This window comes from Streptopelia decaocto (genome assembly GCF_964273445.1).
Source record: "Streptopelia decaocto genome assembly, chromosome: 12".
NCBI classification, from domain to species: domain Eukaryota; kingdom Metazoa; phylum Chordata; class Aves; order Columbiformes; family Columbidae; genus Streptopelia; species Streptopelia decaocto.
In genome coordinates, this window is record NC_138667.1 from 17,826,929 (window position 1) to 17,835,027 (window position 8,099).

Below are 8,099 nucleotides of genomic sequence, written 5' to 3' on the forward strand. Positions count from 1 at the left end.
CTCTAATTGTAAAGTATTTGCACAATAACTGTGCATGTAGATTGATGATGCATAAACGGCTTATAATTCCTGTGTAAAATCTCCTTTTTCCATCTCTGTCTCTCTATAACTTTGCAATGTAGAGTTGCTCCACTGTTGTAATTACACTTGATTTCAGGTCTTTTTTTTTGGCTGCTTTTGGCCAGTGCTTTTGCATTTGAAAGTGTGAGTACGTGTGTTGTTTTGCAGCAACTACTTCCTTCAAATACCAAAGATTTTTTTTTTTGTGAGAAAAATGAAGCAGAAGATATAGAAGTATCTGTTGTAGTTTCTCAGGAGCTTTTATCTTGAGAATAAGGCCCATGATAAGGTGTTTACACATATGGCTTCATATATGTGGGAGATGAGTAGGCCACATGTTAGCAGATGTGAGGAGAACCAATGACTATTTCTTAAAAAGAAACCCCCAGCAATGTTGTCCAGAGTAAGATTGTAAGATTGCATTTGCAGTGTGAGACCACAATGACTTCTAATGCTCTCAGGGATTAATTTCCACATCTGTAGTGAATCCTGAGACATCCTTCCAATGAGTTTCTCTGACAACACTTTATTGTCTAATCCTTCCTTATATTGGTTGGCTGGTTTCTGGTTCTGTTTTTCTTCTCTTGGTTTCCTAGCTATTAAGGTTTACTTTAATTATCGGCATACCTGGTTTAGCAATGTGTTGTGTGTTCTTGCGTCTTGCTCATGCTATACCGGGTGTTAAAAGCAGGAGATGTGAGGCTGCCTTTGTTTTACGTTTTTGATAGGGATAGTAGATGAAAGAATTACTACAGAAGTCATATCTCTGTAGAGCGTTGTTTGTCATGAAAGAAGGGATCCAACTTAAGCTGTTTTTCTGTTTAGCATTTGTGTGCTTTAGAATCCTCCGTTTCTCCTCAGAATGGTGGTGAGCAGACAAATGTACCTCTCGTCTTGGTGTGATCGTAGTACGTTATCATCTCATGATATGTTTTTCCCAATTCTGAGAATGTCAGAAGCAAACCTGCAAGTTGTGTAGGGTTGGAGAGAAAACAGAGCAGCCTATAGAAGAACAGACAGTCATTTCCTTCCTTGCCACAATTAACACAAGCATGTGCCTAATGGAGTACTATGCACTTTGCATTGCTTCTGCTGAATAGTTTGACCTAAGAAATGTTATTATTCCACTTTATCCATTCACTTCAGTATGTTTCTAACTTTTCCCTTGCTTCTTGTCATGACCTTACCCTCAGGGTATCTGATCATATTTGGAAAGTCTTATCTGCGCTCACTCCCATACGCACCTTTGATTTTTACAGCTGTGGAGAGGAAGGCTTTCATAAACATATGTGTGCTTCCAGAAACACACTTGTCTCTAGCGAAAGAAAGCAAAACCATTTGTACTGCAGTCCTCAAAGCACTGAGCGGCAACCCAGCCCAGTCAAGGTTTCCATGAACAAGCTAGAGATCAGTGGCGGAACGTCTACAGGATGTCTCCCACATAGTCCCCCAAAACATGCTGACTGCTAAACTGGAGAGATATTGGTTTGACTGGTGGACTGTTGGATGGAGAAAGAACAGGCTGGACATCCACATCCCAAGAGTTATAATCAATAGTTTAATGTCCAGCTGGCAACCAGTAGCATATGGTGTCCCTCAAGAGTCCATACTGGGACCAGTACTATTTAGTACCTTCAGAGACAGTGGGATTGAGTGCACCCTCAGCAAATTTGCAGACAACACCAAGGTGAGTGCTGCGGTTGATTCACTCAAGGGAAGAGATGTCATCCAGAGGGACTCTGATAGGCTTGAGAAGTGGGCTCTTATGTGCACCTCATGAAGTTCAACACGACCGAGTGCAAGGTCCTGCACCCAGGTCGGGACAATACCCAGTTTCAATACAGACAGTGGGATGAATGGATTGACAGCAGCCTTGCAGAGAAGGATTCAGGGGTACTGGTGGGTGATGAATGGGACATGAGCTGGAAATGTGTATTCACACCCCAGAAGGCCAATTGTATCCTGGGCTGCATAACAAGTAGTGTGAGTGGCAGGTCAAGGGAGGTGGTTCTCCCCTTCTACTCTGCTTTTGCAAGAACCCACCCGGAGTACTGTGTGCAAGTCTTGAGCACACACTACAAGAAAGACATGGACTTGTTAGAGTAGATCCGGAGAAGTACTATGAAAATCGTCAATGGTCTAGAACATGTCTACTGTGAAGAGGGCTGAGACCGTTGAGGTTCTTCAGCCTGGAGAAGGCTCTCAGCAGATGTTATTGCACCTGACAGCAGGCCCTGTCATGACAGGACAAGAGGTAAAGATTTTAAGCTGAAAGAGGGTAGGTTTAGATTGGACGTAAGGAAGAAATGTAAATGATATGTATGTGAAAAGTCAGGAAGGGTTGGAAATAATAATAGTGGGAACTGTTAAAGGGAAAAAGAGTTCTGTTTTGCTGCTTTCACTGTTCAGTTCATGTCTGAGTTTCTTCTTCCCAGGTCAGTTTGGTCTAAGACACATTACTCCAGGTGTATTGGGAACCCTGTGTGTTTGCAGGTTGTTCGGATGTACTTTATTCATAGTTTAAGTATGTACTTATTATAAATGTTATGTACGGATAGGCTATGTACTAACGGTAACTGGTGGAACCAAATGATTATTTATTCCCTACTAAATACGTGGGTTATGTTACTTCACCAGGAGCCATAATCTGTAAGAGTATTTTGTGATACCTTTCTTTCTGCTGGTAATAATTTCTTGCCTTGCTCATTGTAATGATCTGAAGATGGGTCTTTGTCTCTGACAATGTGTGGAATGTCCCATCTGCTACATTTGCCTGACTGTCCCCTATGTGCTTTTCATGTTTACAGCTGTAAAGAGAAAGATTTCCGTAGACACTTTTCTTAAAAATGTTATTGGAAGAAATGCACTTGCTTGTCACATACACATGCTGAGAAGTCAAATATCATCCATGGTAAAGAGAACATTTCTGTATAGCTTTCCATTAGGTGGAGTGCATGTGCAAATGATGAACACCATTTATAACCATGTGAGCTGTGAAGTGTTAGAGGAGAGTTTTGAGGGTGCTGTGTGTGAGGAAGTATGGGTGGAGATCTGACATGTGTTTTGTCGATTCCCAAGGATTGTTTCTGACCTTCTGAAAATGTGTCTGAAGGTGTCTTATTATTACCTTGCTCAGACAGACCTCCTGTAGGTTCATCATTATTCTTTCTTATGGCATGATGTTCCCTGTGAATGGTATTTGAAGGCTTGCCTTGCTTGTTGAGATGAGGTAGAGGTGAGGCTCTGTATCTGATCAGGCACCTGAAAAAATCACTGGAATTTATGCCCTTTCTTGTCACATACGCATGGAGATAAGTCAGCGCAGGATCAGCAAGAGACTGGCCTGGAAGCAGGAGAAGAGAGGGTTGTGTGCTCCATCTGTCTGGGCAGTGCTTTAATGTAATGCCTAGTGCCAAGGCCTCTGCCACTTACACTACAGCCCTTTTCCTGCCTCCTGAAAGAGGATGACAATCTTGTGACAAGTTGTTTTGCAAGTAATAGGCATGAGAGTGCAAACATGTCTCAGGGGTACTATTTCTAGTATTTGTTGTGTGAAATGTCCCTTTTGTAGATACATGTGCTTGTAAGACAGTGATATACAGTTTCATCCTCATTGTATTAAACTTTCCCCAGCCTTGACCAGTCTTCGGATATTGTTAATGGTTCTTAGTCCTATGAAGTGACTGGTGATGTTTCATCAGCATTAAAAGTGCTGTGAATGTAGGGAGTGAAAGTGTATTTTTGTCAGGAATTTTTGGATTTGGTCTTGGTATTTGAGCTAGGTGCAAGGAGGGTATTCATTTTACGCACTGTTATGTCCACTATACCTTTTCCTGTGAATTGTAGTCATTGAGAATACAGGCAAACATTGTACCGATGGTTGCAGAGTCACATCTTTTCCAAATTGCTCCTGTGTATGATGGTGTTTTGATCTGATACTGATGACTGAGCCTTTAACTGAACTGCATGTTGCTTGTGCCCTTAGAACATTTTCTATTCCTTGAAATGAGTGTGGTGAACAGGGAAGTTTCTATGCATGCATTCATGTTGTGATCCTTGGTCTCCATAAGGAGGAGCTGCATGTGCAACGTGTGTCAGTGGTGTTTGTCTGCAAAGTTTTCTTCCTTGTGTGATGTTGGAGCATACTGAAGCATTTGGTCTGCAACGAAAAAGGGCAAGTGGCACAGCTCACTTTGCTATAGTTTGGAATGTCTAAAAGGGAGGTGTAAATGCTAATTTTCTCCTACTTGTTAAATGGGCCCCATAGTTCTGCTCCTGTGCATTTTCCTTTCTTTTTGTCCAAAGAAATTATTTGGAGAACTGTGGCTATAGTGTTCGGTGTAAACTCCTGTGTGATCCTCCCATCTACTTTTTACCAACTAGAAACCCTTCTTGTGTATCAACTACAATTGATATAATCTGAAATATTAGCCTACGAGTCCTTTGCTCCTCTAGGTTTCCTATTCCTTCTATGTTTCTTCTCATGTTCTGAAACTGGGCATCCTTTTGGCTGATAGTTCTTAAAGTAGTGATCTGTTAAAATTATCAAGCTGCAGGAGCAGTTCCCACCCATCCCTTGAAGATGTTCAGCTGCCAAGACAAAGACTTCCTACACCACTGTTTCCCAAAAATGTTGCTGAATTAAGTGCTTGCTCACCTGCGACTGACACAGAGACAAAATTTTGATATTGTCCATGCTGCAACCAAATGCTGTGAACGCAGAACAAGGAGGGTGAGAGGCTGTATTCCAACCAGGAAAATAGGTGGACAAATGTGGTTTTGGCTGGGCAATGGTTTTATTTCATACCAGCTGCCAAGAGAAGGACTCATGGGTAACATGTTTGTTGGAGGTTGCATTTGGCATAGTGATCATGAAATGATTGAGTTTTCTATTACTGGACAAGTAAGGAGGGTGGTCAACAGAACTACTACTTTGGACTTCTGAAAGGCAGACTTTGATTTGTTTAGGAGTCCCTTGGGAGGCAGTCCTGAAGGACAAAGGAGTCCAGGAAGGCTGGTCTCTCTTCAAGACAGAAATCTTAGAGGCACAGGAACAAGCTGTCCCCATGTGGTGAAAGGTGAGCCGGCGGGGAAGAAGGTCAGCCTGGCTGAATAGAGAACTGTGGCTCGAACTTAGGAATAAAAGGAGAATTTATAACATTTGGATGGAGGGGCAGGTTACTCAAGAGGAATTCAAGAATGCTATGAAGTTATGAAGGGGAAAATATAGAAGGGCCAAAGTCCAATGAGACCTAAGCCTGGATATTGCTGTAAAAGACAACAAGAAATGTTTCTGTAAATGTATCAGCAATGAAAGGAGAGCTAAGGAGAATGTCCATCCTTTGATGAATGCAGGGTGAAACACAGTGACAGAAGATGAGGGCAAGTCTGAGGTACTAAATGCCTTCTTTGACTTAGTCTTTAATAGTAAGACCAGTTGTGCTTCAGGTACTCAGCCCCCTGAGTCAGAAGACAGGGCTGGGGAGCAGAATGAAGCCCCGGTAATCCAAGGGGAAATGGTTAATGATCTGCTACACTAGTTAGGCACCCACAAGTCTATGGGGCCAGATGAGATCCATCCAAGGGTGTTGAGGGAGCTGATGGAGGTTATGATGAAGCCACTTTCCATTATCTGTCAGCAATCCTGTCTAACTGGGGAGGTCTCTGTTGACTGAAAGTTGGCAAATGTGACACCGATCTACAAGAAGGGCCAGAAGGAGGATCCAGGGAATTACAGGCCTGTCAGTCTGACCTCAGTGCCAGGGAAGGCCATAGAGCTGATCATCCTGAGTGCCATCGCATGGTGCATACAAGACAACCAAGCAATCAGGCCCAGTCAGCATGGGTTTATGAAAGGCAGGTTGCTTGACCAACCTGATCTCCTTCTATGACAAAGTGACCTGCATGTAAAGGCTGTGGACATTGTGTAGCTAGACTTCAGTAAAACCTTTGAGGCTGTATCCCACAGCATTCTCCTGGAGAAGCTTCAGCTCCTGGCCCTGATGAGTGTACTCTTTCATGGATAAAACGATTGACTAGAGGGCTGGGCCCAAAGAGTTGTGGTGAATGGAGTCAAATGCAGTTGGTGGCTGATCATGAGTGGTGCTCCCCAGGGCTCAATACTTCTGTTTAGTATCTTTATCAATGATCTGGATGAGGGGATTGAGTGCACACTTAATAGGTATGCAGATGACACCGAGGGTGGGAGTGTTGATCTACTGGAGGGTAGAAAGGCTCCACAAAGGGATCTGGACCAGCTGAATCATTGGTCTGAGGCCAATTACATGAGGTTTAACAAGAGCAAGTGCCAGGTCCTGCATTTGGATCACAACCCCCTGCAATGATACAGGCTTGGGGAAGAGTGGCTGGAAAACTGCCTGGCGGAAAAGGACTTGGGCATGTTGATTGACAGCAGCTGAATATGAGCCAGCAGTTTGACCAGGTGGCCAAAAAGGCCAACAGCATCCTGGCTTGTATCAGGAATTGTGTGATCAGCAGGACTAGTGATGTGAATGTGCCACTGTACTCTGCATTGGTGAGGCCTCACCTTGAATACTGTGTTCAGTTTTGGGGCCCTCATTATAAGAAAGACCTTGGGGTAGTAGAGTGAATTCAGAGGAAGGTGATGAAGCTGGTGAAGAGCCTGGAGGACAAGTGTTATGAGGAGTGGTTGAGGGACCTGGATCTGTTTAGCCTGGAGAACAGGAGGCTGAGGGGAGACCTTATCGCTGTCTACAACTACCTGAAAGGTTATAGCATGGAATGCTTTGGTCTTTTTTCCGAAGTAGCAAGTGATAGAACAAGTGGAAATGGCCTCAAGTGCCATCAGGGAAGGTTCAGATTGGATATTAGGAAAATATTCTTCCCAGAAAGGGTTGTCAGGCATTGGAACAGGGATGGAGTCACCATTCCTGGAGGTGTTTAAAAGGTGCATAGACGAGGTCCTTAGGCACATGGGTTAGGGCTAGGGTTAGGTTACAGTTGGACTTGATGGTGTTGAGGGACTCTTCCAAATGAAATGATTCTATGATTCATACCGTGGTCCTAGATTCACTGTCCTGAAAGGTCCTCTGATAATAAACTATTATTAGTGTGAACCCAGTACTGTGATTCATGGGTAGGACAGCTTATGTTTCCTGTGTGAAACCTTTTGAATGTAGAATTTCTTCATATTTCTTTTGGATCTTTGTTTCCCGGGAGGTTGTGGTTTATTTTCCGCATTTCTTCACAATGCATTTGCATTTGAAAGTGTGGTATTGCTTTGCAGAAAATACTTTCTTCAACCACCCAAGGCAGAATTTTAGGTGTAAGGAGAATGAAGCAGAAGCTAAAAGAGATTCTATTGCACTTTCTCAGAAGACTGAGCTTGAGAAAGAGGCCCATGATAAGACATTTAAACTTAGAGCTTCATATTTGTCGGAGATGAGGAGACCACATGGTATTCAAAAATTTCTGAGCACTGATAACTACTTCTTACCATGTAGTCCAGAGCAAGACTTAAGTTTTCACTTGCAGCTTTAGAGATAGACAATGTCCAGGTGCTCTCAGGGATCAATTCCCTTGTCTGCAGTGAAGACCAGGACATCCTCTCAGTGAGTTTCTCTGAACACTTTCTTTTTAAGATTTTGTTGAGTTGTTTGGCTGATTTTGGTCTTTTTCCTGTTCTCCTATCTATGTAGGTTTATTTTTAAGTAGCAGTGTATCCTCGTTTATAAATCCATTGTGGTTTAGTGCCTCTTGCTCATGGTCCAGCAGGTGTGGAAAGCAGGACATTTGAGGGTACCTTTGTGTTCTGTTTTTTTGGTAGGGAGAGTATATGAAAGCATAACCTTAAGTAGAAGTCACATCTCTGCATAATATGTATGTGATAAAAGACAAGAGATTTTCTTCTCACCCAAAATGAAAATCACCATGTAAGTCAGAGACTTATATGAAAAAAAAAAAAAAAAGAAAAAAAAAAAAAGAAAAAGCAGAGAGGATGGAAACCTTTTGTAGGCCTTGCAACCATTAGCTTCATTCTGTTTCTGATTGCGTATTTA